The following is a 19305-nucleotide window of genomic DNA, read 5'->3' as shown; positions in this document are numbered from 1 at the left end:
CCACACTAATTATCTTGTTGAGAGGTTAGACTCTACAATCAAGTCCATGCTACGGGCATTTGCAGATCAGTTTAAGAGGGAGTGGGACAAATATTTTCTCCATTTGTTGTTTGCTTACAGAGAGGTTCCCCAGGAATCCACAGGTTTTTCACCCTTTGAGTTGCTGTATGGCATAGGGTGAGGGGACCTTTAGATTTAATTTGAGATGAGTGGGAAGGTGAGTGTGAGTCTCACAAGGTGTCTGTTGTGGCATGTGTCCTATACCTCAGATCAAGGCTCAGGGAACTCATGGGCTTGGCCCAGGAGAACCTGGCAGAAGCCCAACAACAGAAAAAGGTGTGGTATGACAGGAATGCTCGAGCTAGAGTGCCTGCTGTGGGGCAGCAGGTAATGGTTCTCATTCCTGTCAGACACAACAAACTGCAAGCAGCTTGGAAGGGACCCTACAAAGTGGTAAGAAAGGTAAGTGATGTTAATTACATGGTGGAGGTGCTAGGCAGACAGCAGGGGCACAAATTGTACCATGTTAACATGATGAAACCTTCCCATGATAGGGAGGCCCTTGTGCTGAGCATTTTCAGTGGATTGCAGGAGTCTGAGGGAGATCTGGGGACTGATCTTCTCAGTGAGGCTCGGACTGACACCTCAGTGGAAGGGGTAGGAATGTCCCAGCAGCTATCTCCTACCCAGGTTCAAAATATCCGAGCAGTGTTGCAGGAATTTGGGGACATGTTCATTGGGAAACCAGGGTGCACCCACCTGGTGCAGCACCAGGTGGATACAGGACCCCAAAGGCCTATTAGGCAGGCTCCTTATAGGGTGCCTGAGAGAGTCAGACAGACTCTGAGGGAAGAGGTACAGGAGATGTTGGAATTAGGGGTGATTCAAGAGTCCAGTGGTGCTGGTGCCAAAGAAGGATGGCAGCACCAGGTTCTGTGTGGACTACAGGAAATTAAACAGTCAAACAGAGTCAGATGCTTACCCTATGCCTAGGACAGATAAGGCCCTAGAGCAGCTGAGTGGGGCTAAGTATCTTACAACCATTGATCTTACCAAGGGTTACTGGCAGGTGCCCTTGACTCCCAGTGCTAGAGAGAAGTTAGCCTTTGTAACTCCTTTTGGCTTGTACAAGTTCACAAAGATGCCCTTTGGGATGAAGAATGCCACAACGACTTTCCAGAGGCTGGTGGATATTATCCTAGCAGGATCAGGAAGGTTTGCCCTTGGTTACTTAGATGATATTGCCATCTACAGCCATTCCTGGCCAGTGCACCCTCAGCATGTCAGGGAGGTGCTGGGCAGACTACAAAGGGCAGGGTTAACCATGAAGCCAAGCAAATGTCAGGTGGGTATGGAAGAGGTCTCTTACTTAGGACATAGAGTGGGGAGTGGTAAGATAAGGTCAGAACCTGCCAAAGTGGAAGCCATTCAGGCATGGCCTGCACCTGTTACCAAAAAGTAGGTGAGGGATTTCTTAGGGACAGCAGGGTACTACAGAAAGTTTGTCCCCAGTTATAGTACCATAGCTGCTCTCCTCACAGACCTGACAAGGAAGAACAGGCCAGATAAGGTAGTGTGGACCCCAGCATGTCAGCAGGCATTTCAGAAGCTTAAAGAAGCTTTGAGAGGACCTCCTGTGTTAGCCAGTCCAGATTACATCAAAGAATTTGTTGTGCAAGTGAATGCTTCGGACTATGGGGTGGGGACTGTACTTAGCCAGATTTTTTCAGAGGGGGAAGAGCACCCAGTGGTTTATCTCAGTCATAGGCTCCAACCCAGGGAATAATGCTATGCAGCCATAGAAAAGGAATGTCTATCCATAGTGTGGGCACTGCAGAATCTTCAGCCTTATCTTTATGGAAAGAAATTCACTGTAATGACAGATCACAACCCTCTAACATGGTTAAACAGAGTCAGTCAGCAAAATGCCAGGCTGCTAAGATGGAGCCTGGGGTTGCAAGCATATATGTCAGTGCAGCACCACAGTGGGAGTAGCAATGCCAATGTAGATGGGCTCTCAAGACAAGGAATGGGTTGAGTTTCCCTCAGATAGACCTAACCCTCTCAAGCGGCGTTTATCAGGGGTCACTTGAAAAACTAGCTTGAGTTCTCCGGGGGGGGGGGGTATGTGAAGACTGGTAGAGAAGGGGTGAAGGCTGCCAGCCTAGCAAAATAGAATTTGATACATAATTCTATCATTTGTAAATATAAATGTAAAATACAGGCTTGTTTCTTAAATGAAAGAAAAGACTGTAAAATGCGAACTTCAGGATTGTGGCAACATTGCCAGCTGCTGTAAGGAAAACTAAGCCAAACATTTCACATCTGTTCTTTTGAAGTTAAAATTATGTCTTGTATATCCTTTGATCTAGATAGTGGTGCTGAAGATACTAGCTGAACACATTCTTTCTATTGTTTTAACATAAGGAATACTTACTAGAGGGTACATGTGAAGTAATTTATTGTAATTTCCTGAGCAGGTGTTAGATTGTTAAATAATGTAACCTGTTAGCCTGGGAACTCCAGATTAAGTGTCAAAATGATGTAATTTGTATACTGGGAAAACCTAAGTGTCAAAATGATGTAATCTGGGAGGGCCCAGCAGAAATGTTTGAGTGATTTTAAAAACTATTGTTGAGAGATAGACTGTAAGCATTTTGATCTGACTATCTAACTCAGCACTGCCTTGCTTTATGAAAGTAAGTTTCTTTAGAAGTATGTTTTCTTGTAGACATAACTAGGACTATAAGGATTAGACAAGTGTTTTCTGTTATGTCAAAACTGTACTACAGAATTATTTTCAGTTTCTGTGTGATCTCTGAACTCTTGGATAGTACTGTGTATAGTAGTATTGTCTTGTGTTTTTAATTATTTATTATTAAATATTTTAAAAACCTTTTACCTGTGGCTGGTTTGTGTAGAGACAAGTTAATCTCTAGAGTACATTGTATATTTATAGAGTTTATTGTACAAAGCCACTCTAATAAGCCTTAGACTGATTTGTCACACTTTCCAATTGGATAATAATATTGCACAGTAATAATTGAACTCCCTTGTAACGGACTTTGGGTAGCTGATAAGTATTAGCTGGTGGTGGCAGTAATTACTACCGTATAGTCTGGCTAAAGGGGCACAGCTGGAGAATCTGTGTCAGCCTTTCCCAGGAGTGTCTGTGAAGTTGTATAAATGCTTATCTCAAAGTGTGTGTGGTGTGGCAGCTACCTGGGCAGGAACACGAATCACTGGTGGGACAGAGAGGGTACTGGAGGTTAGCTTGCCAGCTAGGCTGAGATCTGGACCATATAGCTGTGCCAGTGAGGAGTCTTATTGGTGGCCTGGGGAGCAAGGGAGCAACCAGCCCCAGACTGTGATCTCTGTGCACACTTAAGGCAAATTGTACTTTACTGTGTGTATTTATTATTCTTTCCTCTTATATGAGCGCCTTCCCTGGTGTTAGTGGTAAGGATTGAGGCTAATTGATTGTTGGGCCAGGGCACGTTTGTCACACCCTCTTCTATAGTCTTCTAACAGTGACACTTCTTGTTTTAACTGCTTTATAGTTTTTTCTATTCAAAATTTCTATGATGGTATTCGATTTCTCCCCTTCCTTTCCCTTACTGCCCTGTGTTCTTGTGGCAGAACTTCATCAGTTATTAATTTAGCTGCACAGTAATATATCCTGTTTACTTTTGTGATATCACATGGATCTCTATGAACAGTCTTAATTACTGTGTTCATTTGTTTTATCAGACTTCTGACTTTTTGGGTTTTATTACCTTTCTGCAGCCTATTTCTTTCATTGATCTTAATATATCTATAGCTATTAAATCAAAAAACTATTTTCTTAGCTCATTTTCTTCCAAACTGAGGGCACATCCCTTATTTCACATTTCCTGCAGGCATTCTATAGATGGTTCTATAGCATCTTCCTGTGGCACATTCTCTTCAATTTCATCCTGTGCCATCCGTTGCTCTGTCAAATGGCAACTCACTGGTCTATCACTCCTCAACATTGACTTCATCAGAGTTTTCACAGTTTCCTGTCCCTTCCATTGCTATCTAGTTTCTAGTGAATGTTTATACTGGATTCCTGTGGAAGGCTCCAAATTATCTTCATATGGGGCCAGACTAATACTTCCTGTTCCACTGGTTTCCTCTTAGTTTGGATATCCATTGCTCCATCCTTTTGTAGTGTCTTCTGACTTAGATTTTCTACACTGAATCCTTCACTTCGCAGATATTCAGTAACCTCAATTTCTATGTCTTTAACTTCTCCATTACTAATATCCCTTCCTACGTTTCCTCTTTGTCTTCATATTTTTTGTATTGTAAAGTTTTCCATGTCCAGATTCCTTTGCCTGTATTTCTCTTCAAATATCTTTGGTGCTGCTCTTTTTCTATTGGCTAGTTTTGCTTTTTCCTTTGCATAAATATTACACCATATTAAATCTCATTTTCTTTCCCATGTGCATATTTCTTCTTCAGATTATTTCTGGTCTTCTGGCTTCTCCTTACTTTGGGGACTCACTGCATCATGCTGTGATGTAACCTGTGTTAGACCTTCTACACCAAATCCTTCACTTTGTAGGCAGTCCATAAGTTCAGCTTCTATTATTTTAACTTCTACTTTACTAATCTTCTTTTCTGTGTTCCACCTTTGTAATATTATTTTTTTATTGTGAAATTTTCCATATCCAGATGCCTTTGCCTGTATTTCTCTTCAAATATCTTTGGGGCTTCTTTATATTGATGAATTTGCCTTTCTCCTTTGCATAAATATTGCACCATATGAAATCTTTCTTTCCCATGTCCATATTTCTATTTTTTACTTTTCAAATATCTCTTGATCTTTTGTTGTTTATATTTTTGCACTTCCTCAGATTTTTCTTTTTCCAAACAGATCAAGTTTTTTGATCTATATACTGTTTTTCACAAATCTGTTGTATTAATGAACCCAAATTTCCATGACCTTTCTATGCAGCTATTTGGATGTTGGTAGAAATTAGAGGAGAATGTGGCGGGCCTCTCAGCTGGACCCATTTTTTGTGGGGTTTGTTGAGAATTTTGTATAGGTTTTCTACAAGTTCAAGTAGGTTTTCCCAGAGAATTCCTTAATGGTGTTTCATTTGGTGGTGGGGTGGTACCATTAAGTCTGACAGAGAAGGTAATTGATTTGTGGCCAGATTTAACCAGGGATAAGGAGATACATGTTGGGGTTACAGGTGGGGTCTGGCTTGGTAAGGAACAGGTAAGGGATATTACAGCTCTAGTGGGTAGTTTTACAATTTGCTGTGCTGCACTGATATTAGCAAAGTCTTGGAAATGCTGGGCATATCAATTTTTAGAGGTGTAAGTGTGCCAGTCAGTGCTTGAGTAATTAAAGTCCCATAGTAATAAAGTATTTGTGGAATGTGCCATGCTATATAACATGCTAATAAACCCTCAATGGTATTAAAATAATTTCCCTGATATTTGGCGGACATTAATCAGAATCTTTTGCTAGCAAGGAAGTAATAGTTGAATTTGTTAGTGGTGATTTGGATCTACAGGAGCATCCAAGTGATGGTGTTTCTGACAAATACAGCCTCCCCCCTGCAATTTCCCAAGGCTGTGAAGGCATGATGGGTACTAAATCCTGGTATGACTCAGTAAATTCACAGATATGCATGCACTCGAGTGGAAGAGGGCCTCAGGTTCTGCCTTCTTTCTGTTTAGGCTCCTACCATCGTGTAGTGCCACCAAGAATTTAGGTTTGAGTTAGCTGTATGTAGGAATGTCCAGTAGGGAACTCGGTCTAAAAAGGCACAATGGGCAGCATAGACATTAGCCACAATGTGGATGTCCTGATATGAGAGATGCAAGCCATCCCTAGTGAAGCAGAAAGTCTTGTCTACCACCTCTTTCCAGGACAATCAAGTCTTTTAACTTGTCTTGGTATTGTGGCATCACTCTTAGGGAACCCAAGATACTACTTAAGACCAGTGTCTTTCCTGCCTATAACATTTATAGAAGTACAGTTACTTGTATGTATGATTTAATAAAGTTAGTTTCATAAAAATTAATGAGTAAAACAACATATTAATTCCAATAAGCAGATAAAATTATTCTATAGAAGTATGCAATGTGTAAAGTCGGCAACAGTGTTGCAGTAGTTAGCATTGCCACCTCACAGCAAGAAGCTCTCTGGTTCGATTCTTGGCTGAAGTGTCTTCTGTGCAGAGTCTGCATGTCTTCCATGCAGTTGATTGAGTTTTAAAGACATGCTGGTAGGTATGTATGGGTGTGTGTGTTTGTGTGTGTGTGTGTGTGTGTGTGTGTGTGTGTGTGTGTGTGTGTGTGTGTGTGTGTGTGTGTGTGTGTGTATGTGTGCGCCTTCGGTGAAGGTCGGGCACTTGCCTGGCAACTCAACACCATAACAACTCCACTGATAATCAATCTGTGGACTGGTGATCCGCTGTGGTGAAACCTAACTGAGTAAAGCAGAAAGACATTGCAGTATGTAATGTGTAAAAAGTATCGAACAAGCAGGTGTGTTATAATGGTAATCTGAAACAAAAACTGCATAGGATTAAGCAAAATAAATTGGTAAGAGGTGAATCACAGGAAAGAGACAAGTCAGAGACACATTTAAAGTGACTGCAGCAGAAGGAAATAATATGGTCTGTATCTCATGCATATATCTGCATAATTACATGCAAAATAGAAGCACCACATATGAAGATGACAAAAGTCAAATATGGTGACATGATTCAGAAATATATAAAATTAATGCATATTGTGATAATCAGCTTACTTGAGCAACATTATTTTTCGATGAGTAGCTGGATCTCTCATGCTTAGATGCTAGAAGCAGCATTTGCTTTAGCAGTTAAGCAACTGTTTCTGGCTGCCTTGGGAACCAGTATCCTCGATGATTCATTTTGCTGCCTTTTGCATCACAGAGGTGTCACTCAGCAGCTGATATACCATCAACTCCATGACTAGGGCATAGTCAACCTCTACTATACAGATAGAGACTTCATATGGGAATTGGTAGATATGTGCTATTCTCAAATGGAAATGTGGTAAGCATGGACTGCCTATTTAAGTATACCTGAAGGTTTGTGTGGCATTAATCATCAGTGCTATGGGGACCTTTCTGCATCCAACAGGGGACACATTAAGAGTTGCTCAATGACCACATGGCTCCTATACCAGGTCCTTGATGAGATGCTGCTGCATGTGGAGGAGCACAATTGGATTTCACAGAGAGAAGAGGCTAGAACCACTAGTGTATGGGCATTCTGTCACATAGCCTGTTTTTCTGTGGTCCTGAGGACCACTAACTGCAGTCATATTGCAATCAAGGCCACACCTGCTCCACATACATCAACCAGAATCTCTTCCATGCCATCAACTGTCAGATGTTGTGCAGTGTACACAATATGTCTGTGTACCATTAAAGTACTTTCCATCATACCACTCAACCGTACTGAATCTATCGTTTTTTACCAGTTTTGAGGTCCAAATAATGGGGTGCCATGATTCCTGAGTGGCATCCCTTAATTTCCAAATTTTCAGGCTTTTCTTTTTAAATTTTTTTTGGCTTTTTTTCAGACTGACATCATCATGCTGAGGCATGCTCGGTGACGTCAGCTTTGCGAGTAGCCTGCCAGCCTGTTGGAATTTGGCTGAGGGCTGCCCTGGGCTGAGAGTGAGTGAGTTTACTTAAAGTTTGCTGGACTCGTCACTCACGTCTCGCATGCTGCAAGCCTGTAGGGATAGGGAATAAAGAGAAAGGGGCAGGGCACACACGAGACAAGTCAGAGTGAAAGAAGCCTGCCTGATCTGAGCACTGAGCAGCTGATAATAGCTGAGTGAAAGCAGAGCGCAGTGCACACACAAGGGCAGATAGTGTGTTTTTTAGTTTTAAAGTTGCATACTTGCCTTGCAGTTATTTAGTTTAGTTAGAAGGCAGGAGTCAGGACTCGGCAAGCCTGCAGAGCAGCAGAACAAGTGAACTCAATGGACTCGGAGCTGTGTGGTGATAAATCCCGGTCTCGGACGGTTCGCAGTCATGCAAAAATGTATTTCTTCTGCTGCTTCTTCTTCCCCTGGCTTCTCCTGCACCTCCAGCAGGTAAATAAAATAAATATAAAGTATATTACTGTTGTTCTGTGAATGTATACTTTGAGAAATAGAAGGCATATGTGTTTTTATACTGCTATAGACAGAAGAATAAGAACAGCACATCAGACCTGCTTGACTTTTTTAAGTAGAAATCGCTATAAGCTGTTTGCCATGTTAATGCAGTCAGAATGTTATTTTGTCTTTTTGTTGAAGTGCTGAATTGAAAAATGACTTGACGATATTAAAAACGTGTTAAACTGGAAACATGAGATTTAAATTTTTACAGCGCTACCTGTAGCAGTTTGTTTATACTCCATTTAATTTTTTTTTATTTAAGCTTTCCATCCAGAAATGAGTTGCTTTGGTAATTGAAGTTTATTTTGACAGAACAGTATTATTACATTTGCATTGAAAAGTTATTGTGAATTATTACTTTTATATTCCCGCCAACTACTTTATGATTCTGTAGTCTTGGTTGTTTTGAATCATCCTCCACAGCTTGATGCCATCCAGGCCATCAAACTTAAATTAAGCAACAAAAACGTCAGAGCAGGGAGTCACCACATCGAATACTGCTGTGCTGTCTTTTGAGCTTAAATTTGATAAACTGAATAGGAGCCACTGTAAATTGTAGTTACAAAATAAAGCACTGCACAAAAACAGCAAAGAAGCAAAAGATATTAAAAAAAAACATTGCTCACTTCAGCTGTGAATGTATAATTTTCTTTTATTAAACTGTAGATATTATGACATACAGGAGTGGGGTTTGCCTATGAAGTACTAGTGACTGATATTTATGTAACAACTAGTATACGACAGGACAACTTTTCACAAGAAAGACAAATTCCCAGAGTAATATGAATTTCTTCTTTCCCAGTCTTAGTGTGACCTTGAAGTTGTTATATATAAGCAATGGGAGGGGAGCAAAGGAGGGTTTGCCCACATGCAAAAAAAAAAAAAAAGAAAAACGTTTTTGTGTATTTTTTTGTCCTGAGTGCTGTTCCTTCAATCATTTCTTATCTCACTCATATGATATGATCACAAATGGTTTGCAGACTTCTCAAGGGGCCATGAGATATAGATATTTAGTATTGCAAAGATATGGCGTATTTCCAAGTTCATTGTTCATAGGTGAATACTAGGCTATCAGTTGATATCTTATTGCAAGCTTAACCAACATCCAGAGATTAGAATCATATCTAGTGCCTTTAATCTGTGAGAGTACAGGAAAGTGTCTATTGTGATTTTCCACAGAAGCTCATTTCTCTAGCAATTGTCTCATATCATTTCACAAATTACCCGTCTAGTTCCTCTGTGGCTAAGTGTAGGTATAAACTGTTTAACATCATTTTGTTTCTCATGTGTTTTAAATTGGTCTAATTTGTACAATGGACAGTTACCTGGCTTGTCTTGCCTCATGGAATATAAAACTTCTAGGCTATCTTCTTTTAGAAACAGCTGTGGTCTTTCAACCTTCTTTTGTTGGTTCAGTCATACATAGGTCTTGTGGTTGGAAATTTGGATTATGGGCATTAGTGACAGCCATCATATTTCACTTGCTTTATAGGTCTTCTGCAGGTTCCCTATGTAATATTAGGAGGGTACCTTAGGGGAACACCAATCTTTGAAACTGTGGGGTGGGGCCAACTTGCCATGTCTCAGTCTTATAATCTCAGACCATCACTTTCAGTCCCATATCACTATTTCTTAAGTGACTCTTCTTCATTTGGCATTGTTGTTTTTTTGAACAGATGTTTCCACTAATCTGGATCAAATACCATCTGGGGCACAATTTGCCATATATGTATATATATATATATATATATATATATATATATATATATATACGCACACACATATATATATATACATATATAATAGTATAATCAGATAACACAAAAGTTCCTATTGCATGGCCGGCATTTTCCACAGAGGCTAATTTCTCTAGCAATTGTCTCATATGTTTTCATAATTTCCCATCCATTTCCTCTGGATTTGTTTTGTAGTTTTGCACAAGTTCAAATATTAATATAAATAAAACACTGTTGTTCTTATTTTGTGTTTCATGATCATATTTTGGTTGTCTGTTCTTCAGTTTGTGTTTAAAAGTTGTTATCTCACAATTCTACTGGAGTGGGTGGGGCTACATAATTATGCATGCAAATGTTATGTTAATCAACATACAGATTTGTACCTATTTTTCATGGGCCTTTGTCCAGATTTTTGATGTTTTCAAGTTGAGAGGTATGCTGCTGCCTAGATATATTTGTTGGTACATTGCAGTATGCGTCTGCGAGCTGCAGCAGGATATCTGTGGTTTGTGCCACGCTGCATTACATGTTGCTACAAAAACTGCTATAGCCGGAGGAGTCCATAGCACTGGCTGACATACCTGTGGCAACAGTGGAGGACCTGAGTTAGGAGTCCCCTGAAGAGCTAATTGCAGTGGGCTCCCCATGAGAAACAAAGGTGGATACAATATGTGGCAAAGAGACTGCATCTGGTCCACAACTATGGGTCATGAAAAAATAAAGAATAAAACTGCTGCATCATTAGCACACCCAATATATCCATTTCAGTGCACTGAGTGGGCTGTCTGTGCACCAGACATTACCAAACCCACATAAGCCAGACAGGACAAAGTCATCTTCTTTTGTACAGGTGAGGAGCAATAAAAGGGGGGGGCAGTAACTCTAGCACAGATACAGGATGGGACAGTAACCACACATGTATCTAGGAGGTTGAGGAGTGTCAGGGATCCCTTCCTCCAGCAATGAGGTAGAGCTTTCATGAGTGGAACACTGGATGGGTGTACCACATGTCCCTGCAGTGTCAGGACTGCAAGTAGCTTGTATGGGAGATGATGTCACAGACTGAGTCCTTGTATAGGAATGTTATTATCAGAATTATTGTATCCATAATGCCATGTCTGGGCATGGGTAGGTGTGACGTAAGTAAAACTACAAGACAGTAGGCTAATGTTGAACTGTAAGACCCTGAGTCACTTACCCAGTGAGGTTTGCCCACACTGGAGCAGGATGACAGTTAGAAATACCATGACAGCAACCTTGTCCCAAGCTGAAATCCAGAGAACAGATGGAAGAATATAAACCTTATTAGAACAGTGTCCATGGCCAGGGTTGGAGGCATCCATGGACACTGTGAGAAGCACAGTCATCTCTGGAATGGAGAGTGCAATCTCTATTAGCCTCTGGGAATGGTTATCAGTTTCCTGCAGCTACATGGATACACTCATGGCTGTCCTTTATTTCACCATTAGTGTCTGCTCCAGGTCCCTTTAAGCCTTGTCACACTGCATGCATTGCAGAAAACATTGCATTCTCTGAAATGGTTGCAGTTTGTCATGCAGATCATGCAGTGCACTCCACATCACTGATGTGATCTGAGTAGTAGCGGTCTTTGCCTGCATCACACATAATACCCTCAGTAGTGTGTGAGAGTATGAAGCCCACTGTTAATGGTGCCGATGGTGGCACTCTCTCCTTAAACTATGCTATAGGAACTGTGTCATCATTGTCAACCTCCAGATACTCATTGATATCTGGCATGTTCCAACCACCTGTTGTGCAGAATCTTGTCCCAGTGGAACCTGTGAATGCATAAAGATAACATACATGCCTGTACATATTTATGAGTCCCACCACCATGTGGCACATACACTGCTACATGCCAATAATATACATAACCTATGAACACATACATATTTTGTGATGCAGGTTATCTCTGTTGCAGCTCTGGTGTCCCTGGTTGACATAAATGCATATGTGTTTTTCACAAAAACCAAGTAGAGTTACAAGTTAGTGCTCTATGGGAATGACACATGCCACTAATCACATGGGTCATCCACTACAGACACTCAGGCAGTCATCACCAGCCCAGCACCCATATCTTATACACCTCCAGTGATGAGGATTCTCTAACTTTACCTGATGAGAGATACCAGAAATTCCCCTATCTCTGTGAGATGCTACTTTGTTAGCTGTCCATCCCTAGTAGTCAGCCTATTCCTGGCAATTTCATGTGCCTGGATTTTGTTGTGTGCAACAAATCAGTGACCCTGCAATGCACTGTTTGCATTATCCTATTACGTTTGACCACTGCATTGATGCCTTGCACATGCTGCTGCCATATATGGTCCCATAAAGCCTTGTCTGCTGCACTCTTGCCGGGAATTTATCTCCTATGTGTATGCATGTAGGTCCCATAGTAGCACCTCTGTCTCCTGTGTGGTGAACTTCTCCCAGATGTTACCATTCATTCAGTCACATGCTGGAACAAGTACACATATGGGTACACATATAAATCAGTGTGGGTATGCATGACAGTCTATGCTTGTCAACACCTTCCTCCAAACTGTTCCACAATGCTTATGGTGGCTACAGCCCTGTGTGCTGCTCTTGGGTAACTGTCCCCACAATGTGTCATAGTGTTGCAGCTGTGCACATGTGAGCCATGTGTGTTATTCATTTAAGCTGTGCTGGTAGCACTATATGTACCCACTGTATTGGAGGGCCAGCATATCACGTAGCATGTCATGCCATGTTGTATGTGTGCATATGGTACAGTTTGTAGACACCTACATGTGAAGACTTTGAAACAATTTGTTTGTTCCCCAGCCTGAAAATCTTCCATTGTGGTCAGTGCAGGGTTATCTCACACAGCAAGCTCCTGTGTAACACTATCTGTCGCTGGCATACTCCCCTTTGAATGATAAATGCAGACCTGAAGTCCATTTCTATTTATTCTGTTGACACTTTCCCTACATGAACGTACATACAATATCCAGTTTCTTCATATTTCTTGTATTGCTTACTGTGATGTGGTGTTCCTCATAATGCTGACTGTAATTTTTGTTGTGCTAAAATGAGGATTGTAGCATGACTGTTATGCTAATGAGGTGATTTAGCATGATCATCTCTGAAATGCACCAATAACAAGATGCACATTTCTTCCTTATTCCACATTATGGGGCCTGGCCCTAGTCAGGGATGGATTTTAAGATCCTGGTCACAGTAACTATTGTTTGCATCATGTTAATGATTACAGGCATTCTGCTATCTGCCAGAGTGACTTGCATATGCATGGAGACTGAGGCCAGGTAGGCTGTGCATGTCTCTGTATACAGAATGCACTGATGTCACTCTTCATCCAGCTCTTCAGGTACTGTTTACTGCAGTTACAGGGCTGACACTAAGATACTGTCCTTTATGCTTAATGTGTTTCTCTGATTTTGCCTGTTTCTATTAAAATGTAGCATACCCAGTGGTACAAAGGCCTGCCTCTCTATAGGGTGATGGTCACCCTATGGATGTTGACTTGGAAGGCTTACTGGGTCACATCATTATTTTGAATACTCTTCAAATCTTGTTCTTTCCAGTAACCCAAATGAATACCAGTTTTGTATTTGTGTGAACCACTGAAGGACAAAATGAGGACTAATTTGTTTACCTGTATGAGTTATACATCTGTTTGCTAGTTTAATGATCTTCCATAACAGTGCCATCTGGATTAAATGAATCACTGATCTTTCATAAATATAAACAAAACCAGATACCCTTTTCTTTAAAAAGTAACTGATAAAATGACATATACAGTAATCCTTAGACTTCATAAAGGCTTAATACACACAAAAAACTGTCCTCAGCAGGTTTTCTCAGTGCATTATGCCTGAGCAGCTCAAAGACTGCTATATCACTTACATGGTACGAATGAACTGTCCAGCAGAACAAATAGCCATCTTACTGGAGAAGCACCATGCAAATGAGGCAGCCTGGGGGCATATCTAACCCTAATTAGACATATGCTCTCCCTCAGACCTAATGCCAGCATCTGAATATCATCTGAATAGCTAAGAAGACCAATTTGCAGGATTCCTCTACTCTGATATTTGAGGGGATGAAGTGGAAAAAAGTGTACACTGTTTTTTGACAGCATACACCCATGCACTTAAATGGAAGGATTGTGTCTGTTAGCAGGACTGTGAGTAAGCACTGCAAAGCTGTGTGAGTGTGTGCGTGTGTGTGTGTGTGTGTGTGTGTGTGTGTGTGTGTGTGTGTGTGTGTGTGTGTGTGTGTGTGTGTGTGTGTGTTGTGTGTGTGCGTGAGACTCTGCACACAGGTGTCAATGTGTATGTGTGTGTGTGTGTGTGTGTGTGTGTGTGTGTGTGTGTGTGTGTGTGTGTGTGTGTCCATTTGTGAGTCTGCATGGATGTCAGTGTGTGTGTGTGTGTGTGTATGTGTGTGTGCATTTTAGAAGGTGCACTAATTGTTAGGGGAACAATATGACAGTTAAGTCTGAAAAGTGGTCTTCAAATCAGAGACAAGATAATGAGCTGCAGCTAGGGCAGCGTGATCACGTCTCTGAACTGGAGATTATCTGTATCACACTATTGCCCAATTATTACTGTCAGTGATAATCTTTCTGAATCTTAGGAATTCTTTGCTGTGCTCCTATTCAGTAACAACAAATAACATTGCACAGAGTGAATACTTGTCATAGTATGCATAATTTAAAAAGTTCTGGTTACAAGAGTCCTCTTAAGAAATATAGAGCTTTGATATTGAAAACTGGCAGCACAAATGCTTCTTCTACCAACCAGATGTTTTCAACGTATACTTCTTTTTTTTAAAGAGTTGTAGACCCACAAGATGGACTCAGAACACAGTAGAAAGGAATCAGTGGAGGTATTCAAAGGTTCATGGAGAGGTATAGAATGAGTAAGGGGGTAGATGTGGATAGAGGGAAGTTAGCCTGTTAAATGCACTTAATGGGCAGAACTTGTATTATCAAGCGCATTAAATGCATTTCTGTAGGATTTTATTTAAGCAGAAAATGTATAAAGGGTGGTATAAGGTAGATGTAGGCATTGTTTACCACTCTTACGAGGTTGAACAGACACACACACACACACACACACACACACACACACACACACACACACACACACACACACACACACACACACTCTCTGTAATGGAATAATTTCTTTCTCCATAAATTGAATCTGACCATGGGGTTAATTTCTTCATAGATTTTACTAGATTTTACAATGAGCCATTGAAGGATAAAAATACACCTGGTTGTATTTTAGCAATGAAGAAACACTGTCAGTGTCCACTTCATGCCTTGATAACTGGCTTTCCAATCAATGTGAAAAACAGAGATGATACAGAGGTATTCAGTATAGAAGGACCTGCGGGTACCTTTATTTTTACTCCAGACTTCTTTGTCTTGGATGCAGGAAGTGTAACATTTGGGAGATGAGGCATTGCCATAAGATATGCCCCTAGGACTGTCCATCCTTCCAGGACACCGGCAATGCCGGGAAGTACTACAGAGATATAATGCTGGTTAGTGTGCTGGAGGAAAGGCAAAGCCTCTGCTGCCTTTTTCAGTGAAGATACATCAGGAAGGTGAAATTGAGAAAGTAAATGCTTCATCCTCTTAAAAACAGAGCTTGAGTTTCCTAAGAAAAAAGTTGGTTAGTTACTTTACCCAGTAGGTGGGCTGGTCTGTTGACACTTTTCAGTCACAACTTGAGCTCAGACAGCAAACATCGACAGTAAAATGTAAGAATGCAAACTATAAGCAAACTACATACAGGGAGAATGCTGAATATAAAAATGCATTGTAAGAGAAGGTACACTTTACATAGGTAGAATATGCTAAAGACAGTAATCATTCAAAATTAAATAAATATATAACTATGTACAATTTTTACAGTAAATGTGTGGCTTTAGTTCTTATGCAGATATTGTTTAGAATGCAGATGCATGGATATACCAAAGAAGCTGCTTCCTCTTAATTAAAATAGGGATTGATAGAGCCCTAAGGGACTTAGTTTCATCTTAGACTACTAAAACTGGCATCCCACTGACCCCTCCTCTGATCTTATCAGGAAATATGTTACTGTCTTATCAGTGCCAATTGCTCAACAGGTAGCAGAGTGCCAGGTGGGCATTTCAGCCATTCAGAGGCATGGTTATTGTTGTGGTGCATGGAATGAAAATGACCATCTTCTGATATGGAGGCCATGGTAACAGAGGTGGGAAATAAGCAATGTTATGATAATGAAGGTAATGGTAAATGCAAATAAGAGTTAATAACATGGTGCAGCAATTCAGACATATAGAAAAAATGCATCAAGAGTTTCATCTGCAAGTATTGCTATATGACATAAAATCCTGGTAAATTGAGATAATGTGTTTGTGGTAACAGCAGTATTGTTAATAATATATGTGTTAGAGGCCATTGTCTCAGCCAGTAGCTGTACTATCTCCCTCTGTGTCAGTGAAAGATGTGACTGCACCTAAAGTTCCATCCCCTCCATGTCACTGAAGTATGTGATGGCAATGAAAGTTCCATCCCCTCCATATCACTAAAAGATGTGATTACACTTAAAGTTCCATCCCCTCCGTGTCACTGGAAGATGTCACAGCACCTACAGTTCCATCCCCTCCATGTCATTGAAAGATGTGATAGCACCTAAAGTTCCATCCCCCTCCATGTTATTCAAAGATGTGATGGCACCTAAAATTCCAGCTCTTTTATGACACTGAAATAGTGATGACAGAAGCAACATACAGCAACTGGTACAAATTACTGCCCTCATGTGGAGGCTTGAGAGATGTCTAGAATACCCATTCTTCTGCACATCAATATATGTGTGGCATCAATAATCCTTGCTATATGGACATTCCAGTAACCAATACAGTGGATAAGGCCATCACAGATACTACTCCAGTTTCTCAGTAAAATGCTACAGGACACGGAGGAACATATGTGGCTTACAGGCGAGAAACAGTATCATGTGAGTGTTTTATGTCATGTCTTATTTCCCTGAGATACTTGGTCACATTGACTGCACCCACATTGCCATCATGGTTGCACCTGGGGCACAGTGATAACATGTTATAAGTGGTAAGGGTTTCACTCAATCAACTGTAAGGTGGACTGCAGTGCACAAGGAATAATATACAAAGTGTCAATGCATCACCCAACAGTACCCACAGTTCCCACATCTGGTGCATGTCTAATTTGTATTAATGATTCATGTTGGATGACTTTAATTAGTGACATTTTAATGTCAAGGCTGGATATGCTATGGTGCCATAGCTCACACCCATAAGAAACCCACAGATTATTGCAAACAGTGCATACAATCCAATACTATGAGTGACCTAAAATATTGCTGAGCATGTGTTCAGACTTGTGAAAGCCCATTGGCACTGCTCAGACATCTCCAGTGTCCTCTGCAGTATGCTATGGAAACCTACAGCAAGATGTTTGTGCAATGCTACAGAACTTGTTGGTATGCAGACAAATACAGCAGGGTATTGCCACTTGGTGAAAGGATTTGCTAGACCCAGCAGTAAAGGAGGAGCCTGGTGTGTTTATGGAAGACCCATCTGCAGGGAATGATCATGTGCAGAGGCAGGTGCTATACAGTGTGGTACTGGCAAAGAGGCTCCATCTGGTCATAAATATGGGCAAAAGGTAACAGTGATGCATGCAATATTATAACCCAGCTATGCTATACAGTGAATGGACAGGCCATGCTGTGCATCAGACACAGGACATCCTAATAGCTGAACAACGAGGGCATGGGTCAGTTGTCATGAGATGCACAGGTTTTGGGGGGCTACAGTAACAGGTTGGCAATGGGCAGTGGTGTGGTTTGGGTGGGTAAGTTAATGATGTGAGCACACATGTGTGTCATTGCCTGGAGTAGTACGCTTGGAAGACTGTGCAGAGATAGTGTGGTGTCATCAATATGGAATAGGTGCAAATGAGGGTGATGGTTGGTCAGATGTTATGTGAGTGGAAACAGTCTCTTCAGATGTTGCTGCACTGTGCATACTTTTCTGTGACAGGTCCAAGATGACCTCAATAGGTATGTACACTGATCATGTACATCCCTGTCCACCATGATGTCCCTGCTGAGGAATGGCAATGTCAAGTTCCACCACTGGTACAAAGGATAGAGGGCTTTGTAAGTGGGAACATCAGCCCATGCCACAGGTATGTCCACCAAATATACCCAGTATGTGTGTGCAGCCACTTCTAGCTACAGTACCTCCCATAATTATGGTGAATGTAATGTTGTGGATTTAGACTGTCCCCTAACCATCCCATAGTGTTTACCCCCACTGGAGGTAAAAAATAGAGGGCCACATGAATGTTGTTACCCCTGCCATGTGGCAGCACATAGGCTCTTGGAGGATATAGACTCCTCCCTGGTATTTCTCAGAAACATTACCTAATTAGGCAAAGACCTCCCTAATGTCATCATGCAACCCACATACTGGGTTGCATTTAGTTGGTTGAACTTTCCACTGGTTAGAAGATTTTCTTTTGTTAGAACTGCTTTGTCAAGTATAGAAATAGTTCAAGAATGCAATGTCAAATTCTAAGAAAAGTTTGGGAGTGAGTTACAAAGCTGAAACTTTTGTTTGCAATGGAAACTTTGGCATTGGGTCTTGTCTGTGTGTGTTTTTCTGGTTTAGTGGTACAGTTAGGGAAAGGGTGTTTAGTCCCCTAATGTGTAGGGCCGAGGTTAGAGACAGGGATAAGATTAGAGTCAGTTTGTACATATGAATAAGGTAACAAACTAGGCAGTATCTACTTGAGAAATCTGCAGTGGTGAAAGGTATAGATGCCACTGTATCCATATTTGTGGTATGTGTAGCCTGCATCCAAACCAGCACATATGTGGATAGCTAAAGCTGTTTTCATCTACAGCTTTTCTGAACCAATGTGGTGGTCTGTAGCATCTATTATGGTAGCAAAGCACTTGTTCCTCCTTTTTTCCAGTCTCTATAGGTGTCTTCCAAAGGTAATTTTTGGACCCTTGCTATTTACATAAATAAGCTTTACACTGACTGCCACATCTCCATCCACAATGATTCAATTTGCAGATGATGTTGCAATAATTTACTCCACCCCCTCCTTGTTTCCTTTACGTACTATTACACAGGAATCCTACTCATCAATAGAATAGTAGCTAAAGCTCTCATCTTACACAGTGGAGAACTGGCATAGAGTTCTATACAAAGCCAACCCATTTTTTACAGGCCTAAATTATAAATCTGCTGCACATGCTTAGCTTCTACCAACACTCCTATATGCTGCTGTCCTCATTAACCTATACCGCAGACTCCTAGGAACATGTGAGCA

This window comes from Protopterus annectens, chromosome 3.part1 (assembly GCF_019279795.1).
Source record: "Protopterus annectens isolate FY-2018-M chromosome 3.part1, PAN1.0, whole genome shotgun sequence".
NCBI lineage: Eukaryota > Metazoa > Chordata > Ceratodontiformes > Protopteridae > Protopterus > Protopterus annectens.
Note: the sequence above shows the minus strand (reverse complement) of the source record.